Source organism: Nelumbo nucifera, chromosome 1, assembly GCF_055504915.1.
Source record: "Nelumbo nucifera cultivar China Antique chromosome 1, China Antique-T2T, whole genome shotgun sequence".
NCBI classification, from domain to species: Eukaryota; Viridiplantae; Streptophyta; class Magnoliopsida; order Proteales; family Nelumbonaceae; genus Nelumbo; species Nelumbo nucifera.
The window spans coordinates 180563820-180576047 of NC_142649.1; positions in this window are offsets into that span (position 1 = coordinate 180563820).

Here is a 12228-nt window from a genome sequence, read left to right on the forward strand (position 1 = left end):
AAAACCCGGCCGACTCAGGTTGGGTCGGCCCGGGTTGGTTGGTTTGGCCGGGTTGGGTCTTCTTATGAACGGCCCTAGTTGAGATCACGTCTCAATAGGCATTCTGGTGACCCCAATTTTCTTGAATATAAGAGATAAGGATTTGGGATTGTTCATTTTTTGTCAACGTTTAAATAGTTGATAAAGAAAACTAGATGACACCTGAAGCGAATTTGTGTCTTTACAAATGCCAGTTAATGATTGGTTAACAATAGGTATTAAATTGGCACATTTTGAAAGTTCAAGTACTGAATTATCGTATTTTAAAGTTCCGGAACCAAAGTGGCACTACGCCCAAAGTACATGATATATTCTACACTCCAAAATCTGAGTGGTGTAGAATATCATCTTGATTCTTGATCATGGGATGATTCCAAAATCAAGAATAGAAAAACAAATGCCAACAAAATGAGCCCATGTTGAATAGACACCACTGTTAGCACTCACCAGATTAAATAAGTGCCTCATAAAAAAAATTGCCATTTTTTTTGTCGCAAAAGTAAAGAAGTCTTTAAAGTTTAAACAGTGGAGTCGTTCATAGTTGCCACCAAAAGTTAAAACCTGGTTTCATGACTTCTTTATTTCCTATAAAAATGCATGAAATAAAAAAAAAGAAGAAAAAAACTACAGACCTAAATATGTCAATAGGCCCATTACAGTTTCTATCACAAAAGAAAAGCACTCAGTAAAAGAGGAGAAACAAAGTTTACTGCAACACCTCTCTGCAAGTGATCCTGCTCCATATAGATTATGGAGCGGAAACTCATGATGGTTAAAAAGCTAATGATTATGATTATGGTTGTAGCTCATTATGGTTAAAAAGCTAATGGCTACTCATGTTCAGTGCTGAATAAGAGACGAACTGTCAAGTACTCAAGAAAGAGGGATAGATGTTTTTCTTCTGTTATTGAGTAAATTTATCATCAATCAAGTAAATGAAACATGTGTTAGTTTTAGAAGTTCCATATTAAATTGGTTAACATTCTTCTACTCTGATTAAATTCCATATTAAATTCTATTAAGTCAGTAGGCTAGTAGCAAGCTGAAGTTGCTTTGAAAGTAGAGAGTTTGAGAGCAGAAAAATCACGCATACCTTGCACTCCCAGGGGGTGGAGCTCTTATATAATGGAGTCCTCGCGGGTTTCGCGGAGTGGTTCCGGGATCCTCGTCATGATAAGATCCACTTCCGCGTTAATGGGGGATAACTGATAGGGTTTATCGAGTCTGCCCGAATCAGTCGGGGGAGATAACGCTGGCTGTTACACGGCGTGATCCCGTGAAGTCCGGCAACCACCGAAGGGATTTTCGGGATCACCACGTAGTGGCGTGCTGGTATCCCCGGACCGATGTCTTTAAGTCCCGAACTGGGTTAGATGCCGGAGTGCCTTGGCATCGGGCTGTTCTTGTTTGCGATCTGGTACCGAGTCGATCTCGTCCCAAGGTGAGCTTGTTCCAAGGTCAATTTAGCTCGGGTGGTTGGGTACCCAAGCTCAATCTGCTGTGGACTCGTTAAGCTGAGTTGTCATCTTTTGATCAGGTCATATCAACGTGTCCCCCTGTTACGAGGTCGAGCCTAATCACCCTTCATCAATTGCCCCCCACTCCCCAAGCTAGGGGTCCAGACCTGGTGCGGGGAGTTCATGATGTGACAAGTGGATTTGGCTCGAGGTCCAGGCCGCTTTGTCGGATGAATCGTTGGTTGGACCAGTTCGGCTACTCGTTTCAACCAATGATAACCCGGGTCGCGTCTGGTTTACGTGCAGGCGTCACGCGATCTACAAACTCCGCAGACGTCAAAAAGCGCGCTAAACTGATTTTAACATCGAGGGTCGCGCAACCGGTTTTCTTAGGAGCTGTCGGATCGCTTTGATCTCGACCATTGATTCTCCAGTACAGTGGCTATAAATAGGGGAACCCGAGACTCATTTTCTTTGCCATAATTTCATTAGCCTTCGGTCTGAGGTTGCGTTCAAGCTCCTTAGCTCGGGTCTTCCAATTCATTGTTACTTCTCAATTCGGTCTTTCTCCTTGGTGAGTCTTCCCTAGCTCTCTTCTTCGATTCAGTTTGTCTTTTTCATGTCTAGTTTCAGTTTCGACAGTCTTCTAGATGAGGCCGAGGTGGGTGCCTCGGCCCAGGTCGATAGTCATACTGAAGCTACTTCGGGTTTGGAAGCGGTTCATGGCCCTCCCAAGGTGCAGACACCTCGGGAGGCGCGAGAGGCCTCTGGTAATCTGGCATCCACCTCGCACCGAGGTCGAGTGCCAGACAATTTCGGCCCATCAACAATGACAGCGGACAGGCTCCAGGCCTTAATAGCTCGGTACAATCTCCCGAGCGACCTCATTTATAGTCTTCTGCTAGGCAACTTCCCCTGGGAGCATGATCACAACGAGATCGTGATCTTTGAGGAAAAACTCGTAGCTGGTCTTCGTCTTCCGTTGCACCCCTTGATTGTAGAAGTCTTGAAGCTTTTCAACATTACTATAGACCAACTGCACCCGAACTCAATCCACAACGTAGTAGGGACCATCTCGTTTTTTCATGACTATAACCTGCCACTTGACCTCAATATCTTCTCTTCAATCCTGTCCATAAAGAAGAATGCCTCCTGTGTCCTTCCCGAGCATAGGCGGACCTATTACTTATCTCCTCATCCGGGCTACAAGCTTTTGCAAGAGCTCCCAAATAGGGTCCCGACCTGGAATAGGGGTTACTTCGTGGTCCGAAACACTGAGGGATGGCCCTTCCCAACCCATTGGAGGGTAGCCATTCAAGATCCCGGTATCAGACTGGACCTGAAAACAAGGGAAGTGCTCCAATCTTGGGCGGAGCTCGGCCTCAACTTTGCGGACTACATGGCTGAAGACAAGCTTGTGCAGGCTGGCCTGAGTCCTGGTTAGTCGTCTCTGTTTGTGTTTTTACTTTATTTCTAATAATGTTGTTGATGTTTTGTTTTCGTTGCAGCTCCCATGAAGCTCGCTACAGATCAACTCCTTGGCCGGATGAAAGGGAAGAAGAAGCAAGCTGCCAAAAGAGCTCGTGTCGAATCATCGTAGGCTACTGTGCCTGAGTCTGAACAGCCCCCTAATGTGCAACCTTTAGTAATCGATTTGATCGAGGAGGAACCGTGGAAGGACTCCCCACCTCACGCGCCCGAGGAGGCATCTTCGGAGCCCGCCCTACAACCGCCGCTTCTTCGGGCAGTGAAGAAGCAGTTCGGAGCATCTTGACTCTGAAATGTAGTCTTCTCAAGAGAAAAAGCGCAGTGTATGCCGAAGAGGTCGCTACCTGGGCTGAGCTACCGGTCTCTCGGCTCGGAGCCCCACGTGCTACCCCTATGCCGTATTCGGTGGGGAACTTCATGGCAAGGTGGAATGTGGAAATTGTAGCTTGTAGAGCATTAAGGGTCGACCTACCGAGGATGGCATTGTATGAAGAGGGGCAACAAACTACAATGAAGTCCACCATGGTCGTCACATTAATGTCACCGTCCCCGATTAGCAGGGGATAGGTTATCCTCCTAGTGGGCAGGAGGGACTCCCTAGAGAAGCCCATCAGGGGAGTGGGGGTGAGGCACTCTTTTTCGATGCCGAGCTTCTCAAATGCATCCTCGAAGAGCACATCAGCGGAGCTACCTATATCAACCAGAATTCACCGCATCTCGAAGTTGACAACCTCGGCTAAGATTACCAAGGCGTCATCATTCGGGGTTTGAACCCCCTAGAGGTCATCGCCGGCGAAGGTGATAGGCTGGCCACGCTTCCTTCTTGTGCACCCGGTTGTCGATTTCGTACAACCGTGCATATTTCTTGTGCCCCGAGCTACTCTCTCCTCCTGCGATGATTCCTCTTGATATGATGTGGATCACACCAGCAGGGGGACTTGGGGCGGCGGCCGAGCATTCTCTACACACTGTTCTTCTTGTGTCGGCTTATCACTTTTGTCAATGAACCCACTGAGGTACTCGCGCCTAATTAGTTCTTCGTGCCGTGGCCATGATCTCTATGGAACTCGCAATATTTGTTGCGAATCCTCTTGTTGCTTTTCATTTTCATCTTCTCAAGCCAATGAACGTAACTATGGTCACGGATTTGCATCAAGAGTTTAGACCGTAGTACATTGAGCGGCATGAAGTTCCAAAGGTCGACAGCGGTGTTCGTGGTCTATGATCGGGTCGTCGGTCCTTTGGGCCTAGTGTCATTTTGGTCCCCGAACTTTAAAATGCAACAATTCAATATCTGAACTTTCAAAACATGTCAACCCAGTACCTACCATTAACCAGCCGTTAAGTGACATTTGAAAAAGATTCAAATACCCTTCAAGTGTCATCTAAATTTCTTGATCAACTAGTCAAACGTTGACAAAAAATTAACAATCCCAAACCTTTGCTTCTTCTATTCACCAAAGTTAGGGTCACTAGAATGGCCACTAAGACGTGACTCCTTTGGGACTGTTAATTTTTTGTCAAAGTTTGAAAGGTTGATAAAGAAAATTAGATAACACTTGAAAGACATTTGTATCTTTTTCAAATGTACAACTAATTAACGGCAGGTACTGAATTGACACATTTTGAAAGTTCAGGTATTAAATTATCGCATTTTAAAGTTTGAGAACCAAAATGGCAATAGGCCCAAAGTACAGACTACTAATTGAAAATTTTCTTTCTATTAAGAAATTAAATGTAATCACTTGTTATGAAAGATATACATGGACATCTTTTTTAACACCAACTTATGCATCACACAGGATTGGCGGAACCAATGGCTGTGGAACGAATGATAATTTTTCATGCCGGTAATAAATACATTGGACCTGCACCTCTCAACAGTGGGGTCAAGAATTTACTAAAGTGTGGAATATTATCATTGTTTCCACAGCCAACTTAACAGCCACAATCAGAACTGCATTTTGACAATCATTGTTTTCCAACTTTTTCCACCTCAACTTTTATACTTGGAGAAGCTTTCTTTTATCGTAAAGCAGTGAAGACACTGGAGATGAATGCAAGGTTCAAAATATTGATATGCCCGATATGTCGATAGGGATATAGCAGGCGTTTCGATACTGAAAATAATCTCTGTCTGGCTTTGCTTAAATATGGCAGGTCAATTTAAGGGAAATAACCTGAAAATAATTTTAGGTAAAAATAAATAACTTTGTAAATATATAATAAAATTAATATACTTTTAATATTTAAAAAAATTGTTTTAATAGTATTAATACTAACATAATATATAAAGCATTCCCTATTATTAAATAATATAAAAAAATGCTATTAAATAATTATAATATGTCTATAATCCCTGTCTGCATTTTGCACTTGGTGCTGCACATTTTGCCACCTGATTACAAAAGTGGTTGCACCTAGGGCAGCATCGTGCTGCCTGAGATGCAAGCGCAGCGCAGGGGCCATGAATTTGGGTCACCGATTGAAAATCTTGGGAACGTCATAGTCATAGAGCTCTTATGACGTAAAGGGGCTTTTGTATTGAACTTTAAATCGAATTCCCCGATCACGGTCCCAAAGAGATTGGCATACAAGACCGGGGATGTTACAGTTTAAAGTCATCCAAAGAAAACTGGACAGCAGAGAATGACTGAGCCTTGGGCTTAGCTAAACAGTGGGCTGGGCTGCCTTATTTGTTTTGCAGCCCACTCTTTGTTCAATCAAATCACCTCCTGGCTCCTGGGCGGTTTGAAGTCAACACCAGTGAAAATTGGCCGGTTTTGAGACCGCTAAATCCGCCAACATATCAGAGCTACCAATGGCCAGGATTGATTTAGATCAGTGTTTCCCATTTAACCAGCCCCTAATTCAATCCCTGAAATCCACAAGAGGAGAAGGGTGAATCCATTTAGGGGCATTTGATTGCATTTTTCGGATGTCTGAATCTGAAAATGTTGTTTTTCAGATCCCACTCTTGTTTGATATTACATCTAAAATAGGGTCTGAAAGCTTTTTTCAGATCTGAAATTTTTAGACTCACGCCCGTCACTTAACACGTTCAGATGGATTTCAGACATGGCCGATAGTCAAAACTACCCCTCCCCATTCGACCTCTCTTTCTTGTCTTCATACATCTCTCTCTCCACCCTGTCTTCCGCCACCACCGCTGCAACTTGCAGTGGCGGTTCTCTCTCTCTCTCTCTCTCTCTCTCTCTCTCTCCGCCTTGTCTTCCCAACACCGTTGCTACAACTTGCAACGGCGGCTCTCTCTCTCTCCCCCTGTTTTCCCAGTTCTCTTTCTCGCTCTCTCTCTCTCTCTCTAGGACTGTGACCGGGGAATTCAATAAAAATCTTTCTTTTAAAATAAATAATTCAATAATAATTTCAATAATTAGCAATCATTACTATTTTATAATTTATAATTAATTATAAAATAGTTACTGATGTAACCGGTTCCAGTCACGTATCATTTTTTCGTGGTGTCAATTTTTTGGCTAAGTACCTCGTCATCTCGTTTGCCCCCATGTGGTCGGTGACTCAAAGGTTGAAGTGGAGCTCCCTAATGGCGAACTGCCTGGTGGTGAACTACCTTGATGAGCTGCTTGGAGGTGAGCTACCTTGATGAGCTGCTTGGAGCTGAGCTACCTTGATGGCGAGCTCCCTAGTGTAGTGCAACCCAACTGCTACCGACAGGAGGTGATCCGGCTACCAGTAACGATGGGAAATGAACTGGCTACTCCCTACTGGTGATGATCTACTCATCTTTGTAAGCGGCGGGAGCTGAGGGACCTACGAGAACCAAATTAGAGAACCCGTGGGTGTTTACTAGGTGAAGTCACTCTGATGGCTAAGTTAGCGCAGTATAGTAGTAGAGAGCTTGAAGATGATAAGAGAATGAGAGAGCTAGAGAGCAGAGGTTACCCATCCCTTTTTGCCTCATACCTTTGCCCTTGGGGGGTGAGGTCTTTATATACTGGAGTCCTCATGTGTTAGGTGGAGCAGTTCCTGGATCCCAACTGTGATGGGACTGGGGAGTGGGTGAGCTATTATAGCCGTTACAAGTCACAATCCCGTAAAATGCGGGGTACGGTGGTGAGCTCCTTGAGGTTGTCAGGTTGGCGCCTATGTCAGGCTGCCAGGTTGGTGCCTGGGCCAGGCCGCCAGCTCATGCTAGGGCTAGGTTGCGCCAGGGCCAAGCTGCCAGCTTGTGCCAGGGCCAGGTCGCGCCAGGGCCAAGTTGCCAGCTCGTGCCAGGCCGCATCGGTGCTAGGCCGTGCCTGAGCCAGGCCGCGCCTAGTGGGACACCATCAACTTAGCAAGGCAAGTTGTTGTCAAAGTGGTCCCGGGTGTCACCTAATTGTTCTGAGGTGCCAGGCTACATGATGGCGAGCTGCCTAGTGGCGAGTTGCCTGTGTGTTGCAATGATGGCGAGCTGCCTAGTGGTGAGCTGCCTGTGGCGAGCTCGAGCTGTCTACCTGTCAAGGAGCTGCACTTAGTTGGCATGAGGTGCCAGGTGTCACAATGTCATTGGAGGGCCAAATCATCCCTCATCAGTTACATAATTAATTAATTAATTAAAAGTAAAAATTAATATAAATAATTAAATAATAATTATTAAATAAGTAAATAGATAAATAATTAAAAAAAGTAAATACTAATTACTTAATTGAATATTTAATTAATTATTTTTTAATAGTAATAATTAGAATCTAACTATTGTTGTTGTTGTTGTTGTTGTGGTTATTATTATTATTATTATTATTGCATATGAGGCCCTTGAGTTACAAGGAAGAAGTTTTTTGTGTTATGGGGGTATCATTGGAATACAAAATAAAACTTGCTATTAACAAAAAATTGTAAGATTCCTGTTAAGAGATAAGAGTTAAGAGGAAACAAGCATGCCCTAAGGTGATGTTTGATAAATCTGAAAGGTCAAAAAGATATTAAAAGTGTTTGAAATCTAAAAATAGACATAGTTGCTTTTCGACTTTTTAGAGGCTCAAAATAAAGAAGATTGTTTGTGTTGGATCAAACCTTCAGTATCTAAAATTCATTGATTTTACTATTTTACCCCTAAAATAGACTATTTGGTAATTTTAAGTTCAATTTGCATTATTTCATAAAAAATGATTTATTAAATTCAAAATAATATTGAAAAATATGAGTAAATTATAAAAATAATTTATTAAAATAAGAATAAAATTGAAAAATACATATCAATTTATAAATTAAAATTATTATTAAGTGTTAAAAAATATTGAAAATAGTAATAAAGACCATGAAGCAATAAAAAAATTAATAATCATCAAATTAATATCTTAAAACTATTAAAATATTTAATAATTAGTAAAAATTAAAATAATTAATACTTAATACAAATATAATTTATAAAAAATAAACAATAATTTATTAAAATAAGAATAAAATTGGAAAGAACCGTCGTTTCTACTGAGAGTTGCAATGGTGGTGGCTAGAAGACAAGAGAGAGAGAGAGAGAGAGAAATTGAAGACACACTACTACTGAGAGTTACAAACATGGTGGCGGGAAAGAAAGAAGGTCTGAAATGTAGCATCACCGAGAGCAACATCGACATTCTCTTCGGACGGATCTGCAGATCTGTAAAGCAAAGGATGTAGAGAACATCAACAAAGAAGAAGAAGAAGAAGAAGAAGAAGGTCTGAAATGTAGCATCACCAAGAGCAACATCGACATTCTCTTCGAATGGATCTGCAAATCTGTAAAGCAGAAGATGTAGAGAACATCAAGCAAGAAGAAGAAGAAGAAGAAGAAGGTCTGAAATGTAGTATCACCGAGTGCAAATCTATGAAGCAGAAGATGTAGAGAACATCAAGGAAGAAGAAGAAGCTCTGAAATGTAGCATTACCGAGAGCAACACCAACATTCTCTTCGGACAAATCTGCAAATCTGTAAAGCAGAAGATGTAGAGAACATCAAGGAAGAAGAAGAGGAAGAAGAAGAGGGGGGGGGAGAGGGAGAAGGGCGGAGGGAGAAGTTTGTGTCATGTCATCGAATGGAGAAGAAGAAGAAGAAGAAGAGAACATAACTTCCCAACAGCAAATCTCCTTTCTCGAATCATGGAGGAGTCGAATGACCTAAATTTTTGTCTTATATGAAGGGCATTGTGGGTCATTTCAAATTTCTATGGAGGTTGTTTTGTCTTTTTCCCATGTCTGAAATGCCTCTTAGCGCATTAAGCACCTAGGGAGCCTTTTTTCTATTTAGATATGAAATGGGCTTTCAGATCTGCTAATCAGACCCAACCCAAACGTAAGTGGCATCTGAAAAGCAACATTTTCAGACTTTAGAAGACTGAAAAGTGCTATCAAATGCCACCTAAGTGTCTCTACCGCATATTATAGGGTTGTTATTCTAATATTTATCTACCGTTTGTTTAAATTTTGATAATAATTAATTAGGGGTATTCACAAGAAGAACCAAACCAGTTAAACCAATCCGATCCAACCCGATCTGGACGGTTTTTCGAAACTTTTGGTCGGTCTCGGTTTAGAAATATAAACAACCTGACAAATTGGGTTGGTTTCAGTTTTTCAGTCTAAAAACTGAAACCAAGCCGAACCAAACCAACTATGGCTAATAGAAGTCTAATACTTCTTGATGTAGCGCAATCTAGCTACTCCCTGCTAGAGGTGATCTGGCTTCCAATCAGACGACAAACTAGATTGATCTGCAAAAGGAGGATCAGAGAACCCGGGGTGCCTTGGGACCGAGGTGGTCCTGATGCGACCTTGTACCGAGGTGACCTCGTCCGAGGTGACCCGTGCCGAGGTGGTTTGAGTATCAGAACTCGATTTGTTGCGGACTTGGTATGTCGGGCTAAGCTATCATCTATTAGTTAGGTCGTGTCCACGTGTCCCCCTATTACTAGGTCGGGCCAAATCACCCTTCATCAATTTCCCCCACTCCCTGAGCCAGGGGTCCCGACCCGGTGCGGGGAGTTCATGACGAGTCCAGGTGGATTTGGTACGAGCTCTAGGTGGTCTGTCGAGTAGATCAATTGGTTGGACCTGTTCAAACTTTCAGTTTAACTAGCAACAGCCCGGGTTGCATCAAGTGTACGCGCGGATGTCACGCTGTTTATGGACTTCGCGGACGTCAAAAACTCGCTCAACCGATTTCGTCCTCGGGCGTCGTGCAATCGGTTTTCATGAGAGCCGTTGGATCAAGAAGATCTCAACCGTTGATCACCTCGTAGTTGAACTATAAATAGATGGCCGAAGGACCCCTCTTCCTCGCCAAAAATTCTGTGAGTGAGCTCTCCCAAGATCGCGTTGGAGTCTTTCAACTCCCTACTTCCTTCTTTGTATTCCGAGGTCGTTCTTCTTTTGGTGAGTTCTTCTTTTCTTAGTTTGTTCTCCCTTTGTTGTTCTTGTTTTAATCATGTCTAGTGCTAGCATAAATAGGCTCTTAGGTGATTCTACTGAGCTCGAGGGTGCCGAGGTGCAATCCTCGGCTCCCGCTGGCGAGGTCAGCTCCCGCTGGCGAGGTCAGCTCCTCGCTGGGTAACTCCCCTCTTTGCCCTTTAGAGGAGACTTCCTTACCTGGAGTTGGGCCATCTCGGCCTGGGGAGCCCGAAGCTTGGGAGGAGGGACCGACCTCCAGAGAGGATGTCCCATCTTCTACTCGGGGTCGGGATCTGGATGACTTCGGTCCTTCTACCGTGACCTCGGATAGGTTATTGTCTTTGGTAGCTCGCTACCGTCTCCCTGATAGCTTAGTTTTTAGCGTTCCTTTAGGTAAGTATCCTTGGGCTCACGATCACCATGAGCTCGCAGTTTTCAAAGAGCAGCTCATCGCCATACTGCGCTTCCCGCTCCATCCATTTATTATAGAAATAGTCAAGTTTTTTAACATTACCATCGACCAACTACACCCAAACTCTATCCGTAACATAGTAGGTACTATCTCCCTATTCCACGAATACAACCGACCTCTATCCTTAGACGTCTTTAGTTCGATCTGCTCAATCAAAAATAATTCCACTTGTCTGTACGGGGACGTCCGAAAAAATTACTACATTTCTCCTCGGCCCGAGTTTAAAATCCTGTTCGGTAGCTCGAACAAAGTACCGCCCTGGAAGAGAATATACTTTTTTGTTCGGAATCTTGAGGGATGGCCTTTCCCGACTCACTGGAGGGTGGCTATCAAAGATCCCGGGGTGACCTCGGCCTGGAGATGAAAGATTTCTTGGCAGAGGAGAAGCTTGTGCGAGCTGGACTGAGCCCTCCTGGTAGGTCTTCACCTCGGTACTTACTTTAAGTTTTCCTTAGTTTGCGACTAACCTTTTCTTTTCCTCTTGCAGTAGCCATTCTGGAGGTCGATGTTGAGAACCTTCTCCAAAGCTAACAGAGAGGGAAGAAGAGGAAGGCTTCAAAGAAGTCTCGCCAGGAGGCCGGTCCTTCTACCCCCGTTCCATCCGAGGTCATTGTGTCGGAGCCGATCTCTGCCGAGCTCCCGGAGGAGGAGGTCCACCCTTAGCCTCCCGTTGTGGACCTGGATGAAGACCAGGAGGAAGGTGTTCTGCCTCACGAACCGGAGAGCACTTCCTCGCTTGAGCCTTAGCTCCCAAAGGAAAGTATAATGACCCCTCGACTCGGGCTGCTCAAGAGCAAGGATGCCGTTTTTCTTGTCGAGGTTGCAGAGTGGGCTAATATGCCTACGAGTCAGCTCGGAGGCCGGGCTGCCAGCTACTACATGGTGGTAAGTACCTTACTTTACAGTTCATTTCCTTGTCAACCTTTTAAATGTACTTACCTCTGTTTCCTTTACTAGGTGAACTCCGTCATTCATTCATTGGTCTATCAGCCCGAGGTCTGCCTGAAGCAAGCTCGGGAAACTGAGGAGAAGGCACAAAAACTTTACCACAAGCTGGACATAGCTCGGGGCGAGGTTCTTCGGGCCAAGAAGGGAGCTCGAAGCCAACAGGAGTTGATCCTGGCGCTGACCGAGGAAAAGAGGAAGCTTCAACGTGAGATCGAGAATCTTGAAGCAATGATCCAAGAGCGTACTGAAATCTTCAAGACCGCCATTCGAGAGGTGCGAGCTAAATAGAAAAAACACGCCACCAACCGCTTCAAGGAATCTCTAGAGTTCCACAATCTTCAGGTCGAGTATGGATCGAGCTCTTACCGTTCCGGCTTCAAGTTGTGCAAGTATCTGATGCGGCAAAAGTTCCCTGAGCTTGACCTCAGAGTCGTTTCT